Consider the following 15,815-nt stretch of genomic DNA (forward strand, 5'->3'; position numbering starts at 1 on the left):
GGCTCAGTGTTGTTCAGTGGAGAGTCTGCTTGTCCCTCTCCATCTCCCTCTACCCTGCCTCTCCCCCTGCTCATGGTCTCTCTCTCTCTCTTTTTTTTTTTTTTTAAAGAAAGGACGTTAGAGAAAAAGAGAAAAGAGTTTTAACACTGGGCCTCAAAGATAAAGGTAGGAGGAAATAGAGGAACCAAGAAAAAAATAGATGGGGGATGCTGGGGGTAAGGAGAGGGTGGCTGGGTTATGGACATTGGGGAGGGTATGTGCTATGGTGAGTGCTGTGAATTGTGTAAGACTAATGATTCACAGACCTGTACCCTTGAATCAAATAATATATTATATGTCAATAAAATTTTTTTAAAAAGAGAAAATAGAAGAAAAGGATTTCAATTTTTAAAAATTTATTTGACAGACAGAGATCACAGGTAGGCAGAGACGCAGGCAGAGAGAGAGAGCGGAGGAAGCAGGCTCCCCGCTAAGCAGAGAGCTCGATGCGGGGCTCGATTCCAGGACCCTGGGATCATGACCTGAGCTGAAGGCAGAGGCTGTAACCCATTGAGCTACCCAGGCACCCCGAAAAAAGGATTTAGAACAGAAGAATATCTAGCTTTTAAAGTTGTAAGGAATAGTTAACAGTGTCAAATAGGAAAAAGAATTCAAGGGAAACAAGGAGTGGAAGTGGCAGATCTTCTGAAATTGTCAGTAAAAATATCCTTAGATTGGCAACCATGAAACAAAACATTTTTTAGATACTAACAGAAAACTATGCACAGACTAAGTATTTGATGATGCTGAGAAATTATATATTTTACTGAGTATGATAATGGTATTATGGTTGTATTTTTTTAAAGCCTTCATCTTCTGAGCCCAAATTCTTAAAAATGATGCCTAAAATATGCTTTAAAATGCTCCAGCAAGGGGAGGGTATGGGCTATCGTGAGTGCTGTGAAATGTGTAAGCCTGATGATTCACAGACCTGTGCCCCTGGGGCAAATAATACATTATATGTTAATAAAAATCATTTTTTTAAATAAAATGCTCCAGCAAAACAATAATAATAATTAATTAAAATAAAATAAAACATGCCAGTGAAATCTTAATAAGTGAAAGGGATATATAAAATAATAATAACAGGATGTTAATTATTTTGGACTGGATGATGGGTACATGGGGGTTCATTATATTATTCTTTTTCCTTTCTATATGTTTAAAAATTTCCACAATAAAAGGCTTAAAAATGGATAGTTTGGAATGACATCAAAGATACGTTGTTAAGATAAAAGTAAGATTCAGAACATAAGAATAGTATGCTATCATTTGAATAAGAAAAAAATAAAAGGAAAGGCTAGGAATACTTGTTTGTATATGCAAAGAATATCTTTGATAAGATATGTAAGAAACTGATAACTTTAGTTGTTTCCTAGAAAAAGAACCTGTATAGCTTGGTAGTAACAGTGAGAGGAAAAAAATTTTTAAAGATTTTATTTATTTATTTATTTATTTATTTATTTTTAAAGATTTTATTTATTTATTTGACAGACAGAGATCACAAGTAGGCAGAAAGGCAGGCAGAGAGAGGGGAGGAAGCAGGCTCCCGCTGAGCAGAGAGCCTGATGCGGGGCTCGATCCCAGGACACTGGGAGGCTTTAACCCACTGAGCCACCCAGGCGCCCCAAGAGGAAAATTTTTAACTTGTGTATTCTCTTACACCTTTAGAAACTTCGCAAAAGCTGTAGAACAAATAATTCAATCAAGAAATGGGCAGAAGACATGAACAGACATTTCTCCAAAGAAGACATACAATTGGCCAACAGATACATGAAAAAGTGCTCAACATCACTCGGCATCAGGGAAATACAAATCAAAACCACAATGAGATACCACCTCACACCAGTCAGAATGGCTCAAATTAACAAGACAGGGAACAACAGATGTTGGGGAGGATGCAGGGAAAGGGAACCCTCCCACACTGTTGATGGGAATGCAAGCTGGTGCAGCCACTCTGGAAAACAGTATGGAGGTTCCTCAAAAAGTTAAAAAAAAAAAAAAAGAGCTACCTTATGACCCAGCAATTGCACTACTAGGTATTTACCCCAAAGATACAAATGTAGTGATCTGAAGGGGCACCTGCACCCCAATGTTCATAGCAGCAATGTCCACAATAGCCAAACTATGGAAAGAGCCCAGATGTCCATCAACATGAATGGACAAAGATGATGTGATATATATATACAATGGAATACTACTCATTCAACAAAAACAGATGAAATCATGCCATTTGCAATGATGTAGGTGGAACTAGAGGGTATTATGCCCAGCGAAATAAGTCAATCAGAGAAAGACAATTATCATATGATTGCACTCATATGTGGAATTTTTTTAAAGATTTATTTATTTATTTATTTGACAGATCACAAGCAGGCAGAGAGGCAGGCAGAGAGAGAGAGAGGGAAGCAGGCTCCCTGCTGAGCAGAGAGCCCGATGCGGGGCTCGATCCCAGGACTCTGAGACCTGAGCTAAAAGCAGAGGCTTTAACCCACTGAGCCACCCAGGTGCCCCTCATATGTGGAATTTAAGAAACAAAGGATCATAGGGGAAGGGAGGGGAAAATAAAGCAAGATGAAATCAGAGAGGGAGAAAAACCATTAGAGACTCTTTTATTTTTTAATATTTAATTTATTTATTTGACAGAGAGATAGCATAAGTAGGCAGAGTGGTAGGCAGAGGGAGAAGGAGGAAACAGGCTCACCACTGAGCAGGGAGCCCGATGTGGGGCTGGATCCCAGGACCCTGGGATCATGACCTGAGCCAAAGGCAGAGGCTTAACCCACTGAGACACCCAGATGCCCCAGGGACTCTTAACTATAGGAAACAAACTGAGGGTTGCTGGAGGGGAGGGAGTGAGGGAGGGGTAACTGGGTGATAGACATTAAGGAGGGCAGGTGATGTAATGAGCACTGTGTATTATGTAAGACTGATGAATCACTGAACTCTAGCCCTGAAACCAGTAGTACACTATATGTTAATTACTTGAATTCAAATTAAAAAAATAAAAGTCTGTGGCTTAACCAACTGAGCCCCACCAGGTACCCCTGAAAAATGAGTTTTAAAAAAATCCAATGGCTGGCTCAGTAGGCAGAGCATGCAACTCTTGATCTCAGGGTCATGAGTTCAACCCCCACATTGGGCATTGAAGCCTACTTAAAAAAATCCAGGGGTACCTGGGTGGCTTCAACACAAATCTCAATCCCAGAGTCCTGGGATTGAATCCTGTGTCAGGCCTCTCCCTCTCCCTCTGTCCTTCTCCCCCTCCCCCTGGCTCATCCTCCTGCTCTCTCTCTCTCTCAAATAAATGAACAGAAACTTTAAAAAAAAAATTAAAAGAAATCCAATTATTTATTATTTACAGGAGGTAAACCTAAAACAAAATGACACAGGAGTGTTGAAAATAAAGGGATAAAAACTCATCAGGCAAGGGGCGCCTGGGTGGCTCAGTAGGTTAAGCCACTGCCTTCGGCTCAGGTCATGATCTCAGGGTCCTGGGATCGAGCCCCGCATCGGGTTCTCTGCTCAGCGGGGAGCCTGCTTCTCTCTCTCTCTCTCTCTCTCTCTCTGCCTGCCTCTCTGCCTACTTGTGATCTCTCTCTGTCAAAAAAAAAATAAATAAAATCTTAAAAAAAAAACCTCATCAGGCAAATAGGATTTTTAAAAAGGCAGAAATGGAGGGGGTGCCTGGCTCAGTCAGAAAACTCTTGATATCAGGGTCTTGAGTTCAAGCTCCATGTCGGGTGTAAAGATTAATAAACAAATAAACTTTAAAAAAGCAGAAATGGGAATATTAACATAGGATAAAGTAGAATTCAAGACAAAGGGTGTTAAGTGGTGCAAGAAAGGTACCATTTGTTTAAACTGGCCAAAGGGCACAATTGAACAACAAGGAAGTTATAGCTGTCATTGAAGTTTTCATACAGAGCAAGATAGTAGTGAAACATAAGTAAAAACTATTTATAAATACAAGACAGTACAGAGACAAAATCATGGCCGGAGACATACCATTCTCAGACTGACGGATACAAAGAGCCAAACTAAGTAAGGATGTAGATTTGTCAGATTTAATAGATTTGTGTAGAAATTTGCACCCCAAAATAGACTACACATTCTTCTCAAAGGCTGTAGAACACTTACCAAATTGATCATGTACTAGGCTACAAGAAAATAGTAATAAATTCCAAGGAGTAGAATAATACCATCCAGATGTCATGGAAGATGACAGAGTAGGAAGCTCTAGGAATCCAACCATCCTCCTAAACAATTATTGAGTTGGCAGAAACTGGCTGAAAGTAACAATTTTGGAACTATGGACTCTAGTTAAATTCCTGCAGAGTCCATGGGAGAGCTTGATAAAAAGGCTTATAAAGTTTTGGTGAATTGCTTGAAATGTTGGCCTTTTACCCAGCAGTTGCTATCTATCCCCCAGCACTGAGGCAGGTACATAAGGGGACAGTTCCTGGCGCAGCTTCCTGAAGCTTGAGTGGGCAATAAAGGCACTGTCCTCCACGTATCAGAATTATGTGGTTTGCCATTTTTGAGGGCTGAGAGGCTGGCACAGAGGCTGACCATTGTTTCCGTCCGCATTGGCTAAAGCAGCTTACAAGAGATTTAAAGAAACAGTACTTGGATCTTTGGAGGGGTTTTGCTTCTTTTCCGCTTTTAGAGACAGAGAAATTTAAAGAAATCTTTGTCAGGTTACTGGCTGACCTCAGAGATAACAGAACAGAAACATCAGTGCCCATGTACAACAAATAATACACGTTTTCCAAAAAGAGTTCACAAAAGTCATAAATAGATGGCTCTAAGACTCAACAAGCAAGATTCATCAGTCCCAGGGGAGTGGAGAATTAAATGTCAGAGTTACCACAATAGTAATACTCAAAATGTCCAGTTCTCAAAAAATTTACAAAATATACAAATAAACATGGAAGTATGACCCAGTCATAGGGAAAAGAAGATTTGAAAGAGGAAGCCCAGACATTGGAATTACTAGCCAATGATATTAAATAAACAGTTTTATATATATCCAGTAAGCTCAAAGAAACCATGGATAAGAATTAAATGAAATCAAGTTAACAATGTATTTTTTTAATGATGATATCAATAAAAGACAGAAATTACAAAAAAGAACTAAACTGAAATTCTGGAACTGAAAAATGCAATAACTGAAATGAAAAAACTCACCAGGGTCCAACATGAAACGTACAAGAGGCAAGACATGAAAAGGCAGAAGACCAACAAACTTTAAGATGAGACCACTGGGGTGCCTAGGTGGCTCAGTCAGTTAAGTGCCTGTCTTTGTCTCAGGTCGTGATTCCAGGGTCCTGGGATCGAATCCCATATCGTGCTCCCTGCTCAGTTAGGAGCCTGCTTCTCCCTCTCCCTCCGCTGCTCCCCCTGCTTGTGCTCTCTCGTGCTCTCTCTCTCTCTCTGCCAAATAAATATATAAAAATTAAGAATAAGATGAGACCACTAAAATCATCTAAGGAAAAAGAAAAAAGAGTGATGAAAAATGAACAGAGCCTGAGGGACCTGTGGGACATCACCAAATGTACCACAGTACACATAGGAGTCCCAGAAGGAAAAAAGAGAGAGAAGGCAGAAATAAATACATTAAAAAAATAGCCAAATTTGTCCCAAATTTGAGTAAACACATGAATATATATGTCTACGAAGCTCAACAAATGCCACACAGGACAAATTCAAACTTCAATATCAAGACACAATATTGTCAAGTCATTGAAACCCAAAGACGAAAAAAGAATTTAAAAAAAAATTTTTTTAAGATTTTATTTATTTATTTAACAGAGAGAGATCACAAGTAGGCAGAGAGGCAAGCAGAGAGAGAGGAGGAAGCAGGTTCCCTGCTGAGCAGAGAGCCCGATGCGGGACTCGATCCCAGGACCCTGAGATCATGACCTCAGCTGAAGGCAGAGGCTTAACCCACTGAGCCACCCAGGCACCCCAAAAAGAATTTTTAAAGTAGCAAGAGAGAAGTGACTGATCATGAACAAGGGAACCTCAATAAGACTAATGGCTGATTTTGCCTCAGAAACTATGTAGGCCTTAAGGCAGTAGGATATGTTTAAAATTCTGAAGGAAAAAAATGGAAACCAAGAATTCTACATCCAGCAAGACTATCCTTTATAAATGAAGGATGAATGAAAACATTTCCAGAAAAACAAAAACTGAAGGAGTTTATTGCCAATAGACCTAACCTACGAGAAGCTACAGGGAGAATTTTGGTCTGGAATGAAGGGAAACTGGGCAATAACTTGAAGCTAAAAGAAATAATAAAGGACACTGGAAAATGCAATTATATAAGTAAATACAAAAGGCAGTATTATTGTACTTTGGTATGGTTTATTACTTATTTTTCCCATATGATCTCATAGGCAAATGCATAAAACATAATTGGAAATCTATGTTAATGGGTCTACAGTGTATAAAGATGTAATTTGTGACAATAATAATGAAGGGGCAGAGATGGGGATGGGAACAGAGTATTTGTATACTATTGAAATTAAACTGGTTTTAGGGTGTCTGGTTGGCTCAGTCAGTGGATCATGCGACTGTTGATCTTGGGGTTTTGAGTTCGAGTCCCACATTTGGGTATAGAGATTACTTAAATAAATAAACTTTTTAAAAAGACACTAAGGTGCTATTATTCAAACTAGATTGTTATAAATTTAAAATGTTAACTGTAATCCTCAAGGTAACTAGTAAGAAAATAACTTTAAAATACTCCAAAAAGGAAAGAAGGAAATCACAATGGCACACTACCAACAAAGGCAGCATAGAGCAGATAAGGCATAAAGAAAATAAATAGACTCCAAAAAACAGAAGAGGAAGGAAAACTTCAAAAATTCATTCTACAAGTCATGCACAACCCAGATACCAAAACCAGATAAAAACACTACAAAAAAAGAGAACTACAGGCCAATATCTCCAATGAACATAGATGCAAAAATTCTCAAAAAATATTAGCCAACTGAATCCAACAATACATTAAAAGCTCATTCATGGGGCACCTGCTGTCTCGGTCAGAAGAGTATGAGACTTTTAATCTTGGGATAATGAGTTCTAGCCCCACATTGGGTGTAGAGATTACTAAAAAAAATTTTTTTAATTATTCACCACGATCAAGTTGGATTTACTCCCAGGATGCAAGGGTGGTTCCCCTTCAGATCACAACATTTGTATCCTTTGCGTAAAGACCTAGTAGTGCACATGCTGGGTTATAGGGTAGCTCTGTTTTTAACTTTTTGAGGAACTTCCATACTGATTTCCAGAGTGGCTGTACCAGCTTACATTCCCACCAACAGTGTCAGAGAGTTCCACCTTCCCTGCATCCTCAACAGCATTTGTTGTTTCCTGACTTGTTAATTTTAGCCATTCTTACTGCTGTGAGGCGATAATTCATTGTGGTTTTTTACATGCTGATTTTTTTTAAGATTTTATTTATTTATTTATTTATTTATTTATTTATTTGACAGACAGAGATCACAGTAGGCAGAAAGGCAGAGAGAGAGGAAGGAAGCAGGCTCCCTGCTGAGCAGAGAGCCGGATGTGGGGGCTCGATCCCAGGACCCTGGAATCATGACCTGAGCTGAAGGCAGAGGCTTTAACCCACTGAGCCACCCAGTCGCCCCTCATTGTGGTTTTGATTTGTATTTCCCTGATGCCGAGTGATGTTGATTGAGCATTTTTTCATGTGTCTGTTGGCTATTTGTAAGTCTTTGCAGAAATGTCTGTTCATGTCCTCTGCTCATTTCTTGACTGGATTGTTTTTTGGGTGTTGAATTTGATAAGTTCTTTATAGATCTTGGATACTAGTCTTTTATCTGATATGTCATTTGCAAATATCTTCTCCCATTCTTTAGGTTGCATTTTAGCATTGTTGACCTCTTCTTTGCTGTTCAGAAGCTTTTTATCTTGATGAAGTCCTAATAGTTCATTTTTGCTCTTGTTTCCCTTGCCTTTGGAGACGTGTCTAGCAAGAAGTTGATGTGGCTGGGGCACCTGGGTGGCTTAGTCAGTTAAGCCTCTGCCTTCAGCTCAGGTCATGGTCTCAGGGTCCTGGGATCGAGCCCCACATCGAGCTCTCTTCTCAGCAGGGAGCCTGCCTCCCCCTCTCCCTCTGCCTGCCTCGCTGTCTACTTGTGATCTCTCTCTGTCAAATAAATAAATAATGGTAATAGTTGGTAATAGTTGAGACCTGATTTGTGACCCAGTATGTGATCTATTCTGGAGAATATTCCATGTACACTAGAGAAGAATGTGTATTCTGTTGGTTTAGGATGGAATGCTCTGTATATATCAGTGAAGTCCATCTGCTCCAGTGTGTCTTTCAAAGCCCTTGTTTCCTTGTTGATCTTCTGCTTAGATGATCTATCCATTGCTGTGAGTGGGGTGTTGAAGTCCCCTGCTATTATTATATTATCATCAATGTGTTTCTTTAATTTTGTTATTAATGGATTTATATGCTTGTCTGCTCCCAAGTTACAAGCATAAATGTTTATAATTGTTACATCTTCTTGCTGGATAGTCCCTTTAAGTATGACACTCTTCATCCCTTAGTATATAGTCTTTTGTTTAAAATATAATTTATCTGGGGCATCTAGGTGGCTCAGTCTGTTAAGCATCTGCCTTCAGCTCAGGTCATGATCCCAGGGTCCTGGGATCAAGCCCTGCATCAGGCTCCCTGGTCGGTGGAGAGTCTGCTTCTCCCTCTCACTTGTCTTCTCCCCCTGCTTGTGGTTGCTCTCTCTCTCTCTGTCAAATGAATAAATAAAATCTTTAAAAAAATAAAATATAATTTGTCTGCTATAAGGATTGCTACCCCAGCTTTCTTTTGTTGTCAGTTATGCCTGACAAACGGTTCTCTATGCCCTCACTTTCAATCAGGAGGTGACTTTAGGTCTAAAATGAGTCTCAAGTAGACAGCATATGGATGGGTCTTGCTTTTTTATCCAATCTGATATCCTGTGGCTTTTAATTGGAGCTTGTAGCCCATTTACATTCAGAGTAACTATTGAAAGAGATCAATTTAGTGCCATTGTATTACCTGTAAAGTCCCTGTTTCTGTAGATTGTCTCTGCTTCTTTTGGGTATATATTACTTTTGGAGTCTCTCTTCATTTACAGGATCCCCTTTAATATTTCTTGTAGCAGGATGCCTGGGTGGTTCAGTTGGTTTAGTAACAGCCTTTGGCTTGCGTCATGATCCCGGGGTCCTGGGATCGAGCCCCACATTGGACTACTTGCTCAGCGGTGAGTCTGCTTCTCCATCTCCCTCTGCCTGCTGCTCTCCCTGCTCGTGCTCTCTCTCTCTCTGTCAAATAAATAAAAATAAAATCTTAAAAAAAATTTCTTGTGGGGCTGGTTTAGTAATCACAAATTCTTTCAATTTCTGTTTGTCCTGGAAGTTCTTTATCTCTCCTTCCATTCTGAATGACAGATTTGCTAGATGAAGTATCCTTGACTGCATGTTTTTCTCATTTAGTACCCTGAATATATCATGCCAGCCATTTCTGGCCTGCCAGTTCTCTGTGGATAGGTCTGCTGCCAGTCTGATGTTCCTACCCTTATACGTTAAGAACCTCTTGTCTTGAGCTCCTTTGAAGATTTTCTCTTTTTTTTTTTTTTTTTAAGATTTATTTATTTGACAGACAGAGATCACAAGTAGGCAGAGAGGCAGGCAGAGAGAGAGGAGGAAGCAGGCTCCCTGCTGAGCAGAGAGCCCGATGTGGGACTCGATCCCAGGACCCTGGGATCACGACCTGAGCTGAAGGCAGAGGCTTTAACCCGCTGAGCCACCCAGGTGCCCAAAGATTTTCTCTTTATCTATGAAATTTGCAACCTTCACTATTATATGTTGGCATGCTGATCTATTTTTATTGATTTTGAGGGGGGTTCTCTGTACCTCCTGGACCTGAATGCCTCTTTCCTTTCCCAGCTTAGAGAAGGTCTCAGCTATGATTTGCTCAAATATATCTTCTATCCCTCTCTTTCTTCTTCCTCTGGGAGTCTGATAATTCTTTTTTTTTTTTAAGATTCTATTTATTTATTTGACAGAGAGAGAGATCACAAGTAGGCAGAGAGGCAGGCAGAGAGAGAGAGAGAGGAGGAAGCAGGTTCCCTGCTGAGCAGAGAGCCTGATGTGGAACTCAATCCCAGGACCCTAAGATCATGACCTGAGCCGAAGGCAGAGGCTCAACACACTGAGCTACACAGGTGCCCAGTTCTTTTTTTTATTTTTAATGGATTTTATTTATTTATTTGGGGTGCCTGGGTGGCTCAGTCATTGGGCATCTGCTTTCAGCCCAGGTTATGATCCCTGGGCCTTGGGATCAAGCCCTGCGACAGGCTCCCTGCTGGGTGGGAAGCCTGCTTCTTCCTCTTCCACTCCCCCTGCTTGTGTTCTCTCTCTCACTGTCCCTTTCTGTTAAGCAAATTAATAAATAACATCTTTTTTAAAAGGATTTTATTTATTTGAGAGAGAAAGTGAGAGAGAGTGAGAGCAAGCACGAGTGGGGAGAGGGAAAAGAATACTCCCCACTAAGCGGGGAGAGGGAGAATACTCCCCACTAAGCAGGGAGCTGGACACAGGGCCTGTTCCCTGGACCTCAGGACCACAACCTGAGCTGAAGGAAGATGTCCAACTGACTGAGCTACCCACATGCACCTGGGACCCCAATAATTCTAATACTCTTTTGCTTAATGGTATCACTGATTTCTCAAAGCCTTCCCTCAGCTTCCTTCCTTTCCATCATTTCCTCAGCTTCCTTCCTTTCCATCATTTTGTCTTCTATGTCACTGACTCTCTCTTCTACCTCACCTACCCGAGCTGTTAGAGCAACCATTTTGGACTGCATCTCAGTTAAATAATTCTTTATTACAGCCTGATTAGATTTTGTTTCTGCACTATGAGATTCTCTAGTCTTTTATGCTTTTTTCAAGCCCAGCTAGTAACTCCATAATCATTATTCTGAATTCAATTTCTGACATTTCACTTATATCCATATCAATTAGATCTATGGTGGGGAGTATTACTTCCGGTTCTTTCTTTTACTGTGAATTTCTCATTCTAGTCATTTTGTCCAGAGAAAAATAGATGAACAAAGAAACAAAATAAAAAAATATCTACCATGATACCACTGAAATACACAGTAGACAAATCTGAAAAGTTCAGAAACCAAAACAGAAAAGAAAGAAAAAGGGAGAAAAAGAGATTATGATCTCACAGGTGGACAAAACAGGGTGATCCACTTGGTCCTGGGTGTATTTTGGTCTGTTTGTTAGAAGACACTAAATCCCAAAATTATAAAGAAAGAAAAACTATATATGTATATAGTACATATATATATGTATATAGGAAGACAAAATGAAGAATATATCTATTAAATGTACAAATGAAAATTTAAAAAGACTTAAAAACAAAAAGTTGAGGGACGCCTGGGTGGCTCAGTTGGTTAAGCAGCTGCCTTCGGCTCAGGTCATGATCCCAGTGTCCTGGGATCGAGTCCCACATCGGGCTCCTTGCTCATCAGGGAGCCTGCTTCTCCCTCTGCCTCTGCCTGCCATTCTGTCTGCCTGTGCTCGCTCTCTCTCCCTCTCTCTCTCTCTGACAAATAAATAAATAAAATCTTTAAAAAAAAAAAGTTGACAAAATGAGAAACTAGTTCCCAAGGAAAAAAACTGAAAAAGGAAAAGAAAATTTTAAGCTGAAAGACAATAGACTCATAAGAAAAAAACCCAAATTCTATATACTATTTTCCCCTAGTGCAGGAGTTTTTCAGTTCTGAGTGATCCATAAACTTGTTATTTGACTGATGTTCATGCTGGTCTTCTGGGGGAGGGGCCTGTTGCACTGATTCTCAGTTGTCTTTGCCTGGGTGGAGATGCATCACCCCTTGCCAGGGGTGCAGGTTCAGTGTAAGGTGCTTCAGGTTTCTCTATGTGGCCTTTGCTTCCTGAAGGCTCCTTTCACCACTCTTGCAAAAAGTGGTCACTTTTCTATCTGAAGAATTGCAGTAATTCTTTTTTTAGACTTCAGGTTGAATTCACAGGTCTTCAGAATGATTTGATACATAACTAACTGAATTCAAGGGACAGATGAAATGCAGGCCACCTATTCTTTCACCAGCTTCCCTCCTTTTATGTACAATGGAATATTATCCAGCCATAACAAAGAATGGAATCTTGCCATTTGCAACAACAAGGATGGAGTTAGAGAACATAATGCTAACCGAAATAAGTCAGAGAAAGACAAATACCATAAAATTTCACTCATATGGGGAATTTAAGAATCAAACCAAACTAGCAAAGGAAAAAAAAAAAGAGAGAAACAAACCAAAATACAGACTCTGAGTTATAGAGAACAAACTTACAGTTACCAAAGTGGTGGGGGTTAGGTGTGAAAAAAGAAAACAAATAGATAAATGACAGAAGTAAATTTCTCTTTATCAATACTCACATTAAATGTAGATGGTTTAAACTCTCCTGGTAAAAGGCAGAGCTTGCCAGATTTGATTTGATTTGATTTAAGATTATTTTTTATTTATTTGACAGAGAGAGAGAACAAGCAGGGGGAGAAGCAGAGGGAGAAGCAGGTTCCACGCCAAGCAGGGAGCCCGATGCAGGGCTCGATCACATGCTTAAAAATGAGTTTTTAAACATGACCCTGAGATCATGACCTGAGCTGAAGGCAGACACTTAACCAACTGAGCCACCCAGGAGCCCCTAAATTGGATTTTAAAAAGAGGATCAGAATCTATATGCTGTCTATAAGAAAGTCACTTTAAACATAAGAACATAAAGAGGTTGAAACTAAAAGGATTTAAAAATAAGTTCCATGAAAATAGTAACCAAAACAGCACAGGGGTAACTATATTACTGTGAGACAATTAGGCTTTAAATATAAAAAGATTACAAGACAAAATATGACATTATATATTGATAAAATGTTTGATCCAGCAAGAATATATAACAATTTTAAACATAGGAACAGAACCCTAAAATATATAAAGCAGATATTAACAAAGCTGAAGGAGAAATAGACAGTTCTATAATAAGTTGGAGACTTCAATACTCCATTTTCAGTAATGGATAGTACGACCAGACTGGTCATTGAGGAAACGAAAAACCTGAACAAAACCATAAAACATAAGACTTGTAGCTGGTGGTTTCTGGATAGCCTCAGGATGAGTGATGGTAGCCAGGAGAACCAACGATGTGTATAGAGAATATGGAAAGGAGAGAGGCTGGAGACATACCAATGGTCAATTATGTAATCAATCATGTCTATGTAATGAAGTCTCCATAAAAATCTGAACTGAAGAGGTTCAGAGAGCTCCCAGGCTAGTGAACATGTTTAGGTGCTGAGAGGGAAACATACCCACAGAAAGCATGTAAGCTCCACACCCCTTCCCTTACACATTTCTGTATCTTTCCATCTGGCTCTTCCTGAGTTTCATCCTTTTATAATAAACTGGTAATCTAGTAAGTTAACTGTTTTCCCGGGTTTTTTGAGCTGCTCCAGCAAATTATCAAATATAAGGAGGAGGGTTATGGGGACCCCCGATATGTAGCTAGTCAGTCAGGAGCACAGATGACAACCTGGACTTACAATTGGCATCTGAAGTGGGGGGAGACTTGTGGGACTGAGCCCTTAACCTTTGGGATACAATGCTATCTCCAGGAGATAGTGTCAGAATCGAGTTAAATTACAGAACACTTGGTGTCTGCAGAGAGATATGGATAATTGCTTGGTGTGGGAAAAACACCCACACAGTTGGAATACAGAAGTATTCACTTGGTAGAGGAAACAAATATGTCCCTTTCACACACAATCTACCAAAACCAACCCAGGAAAAAGTAGAAAATCCATAAAGACCTGTGAGTAGTAAGGATTTGAAACAGTAAAGACTTTCTGACAAAGAAAAGCTCAGGACCAGATGACTTCACTGGTGAATTCAACCAAATATTTAAAGAAAAATTAACATCAGTCTTTCTCTGACTCTTCCAAAAAAAAAAAAAAAAACTGAAGAGGAGGAAACTTCCTAATTCACTCTATGAGGCCAGCTTCACTCTGATACCAAATCCAGACAAAGACACCACAAGAAAAGACAACTACAGGCCAATATCCCTGATGGACATGGATGTAAAAATCCTCAACAAAATCCTAGGAAGCTTATTTCAACAGCACATTAAAAGGATCATATACCATGTCTGAGTGGGATTTATCCCTGGGATGCAAGGATGGTTCAACATACGAAAATCAATGTGATACACCACATTAACATAAAAAAGAATAAAAATCACACAGTCATGGGGCACCTGGGTGGCTCAGTGAGTTAAGCATCTGCCTTCTGCTCAGGTCATGATTCCAGAGTCCTGGGATTGAGCCCCGCATGGGGCTCCCTGTTCAGCAAGGAGTCTTTTCCTTTACCCTCAACCTCCCCCGCAACCCGTTTGTGCTTTCTCTCTCTCTCAAATAAATAAATAAAATCTTAAAAAAAAATAAAATGGTAAATTTCATGTTATACATATTTGGCCACTAAAAAAATATAAAAATAGGGGTGCCTGGGTGGCTCAGTTGTTAAGCATCTGCCTTCGGCTCAGGTCATCATCTTAGGGTCCTGGGATCAAGCCCCACATCAGGCTCCCTGCTCAGTGGGAGGCCTGCTTCTCCCTCTCCCATTCTCCCTGCTTGTATTCCTTCACTTGCTCTCTCTTTCTCTCTCTGTCAAATATATAAATAAATAAAATCTTAAAAAAATGAAAATAGGAGATCGAGTTCTCATGAATTCTCCCAGGAGCCACTGCTCTTCCTCTTCCCCTAAACAGCCTGAGGTGGCCTCTGAAAACAGTTTGCTATTTGCTTGACCCAGAAAACCCTATGAAATCATGCAAATCAAGAGGTTCAAATCTCTGTGTTCTCTTTAATAACACACATGGAACTGCCCAGGCTGGCAAGTGTATACATATCCAAAAAGCCACCAAGTACCTGAAAGACGTCACTTTGCAGAAGCAGTGTGTGCCATTCCCTCACTACAATGGTGGAGTTGGTAGGTGTGCCCAGGCCAAACAGTGGGCTGGGCACAGAGTCAGTGGCCCGAGAAGAGTGCTGAGATTTTACCGCACATACTTGAAAATGAGAGAATAAAGCTGAACTTAAGGGTTTAGATGTAGATTCTCTGGTCATTGAGCACATCCAGGTGAACAAAGCCCCCAAGATGCAGTGTAGAATTTACAGGCCTCATGGCCGATTAACCTGTACATGAGCTGTCATGGCCACATCGAGATGATGGTTACTGAAAAAGAGCAGATTGCTCCTAAGCCAGAAGAGGAGGTTGCACAGAAGAAAGAGGTATCACAGAAGAAACTGAAGAAACAAAAACTTATGGCCCAGGAGTAAAATGCTGCATAGAATAAATGCAAATAAAAAAAATAGAAAATAAAGGTAAAGTCAAAAGCCAAAGGAGAAACTCTGAAAATATATTACAACCATCTAACAAAGGCCTGATTTTCTATTTAGTATACAAAAAGCTTCTACAAAGCAGTAAGAAAAAGAGAAATAGAAAACTAGGCAGAGGACATGAGCAATATACACCTATATTCACAGACACACAAAGGAAATACATGCGACTTTGAAACATTAGAAAGATGCTTAGGGGCGCCTGGGTGGCTCAGTGGGTTAAGCCTCTGCCTTCAGCTCAGGTCATGATCTCAGGGTCCTGGGATCGAGCCCCGCATCGGGCTCTCTGC

The 15,815-nt window shown here is 40.1% G+C and overlaps 1 pseudogene; it reads left to right on the forward strand.

The window, feature by feature from the left end:
* Positions 1–15,632, forward strand: part of LOC125091479 (60S ribosomal protein L17-like) — a 22,011-nt pseudogene extending 6,379 nt beyond the window's left edge.
* Positions 15,633–15,815: the final 183 nt, after the last annotated feature.

This window comes from Lutra lutra, chromosome X (assembly GCF_902655055.1).
Source record: "Lutra lutra chromosome X, mLutLut1.2, whole genome shotgun sequence".
Lineage (NCBI taxonomy): Eukaryota > Metazoa > Chordata > Mammalia > Carnivora > Mustelidae > Lutra > Lutra lutra.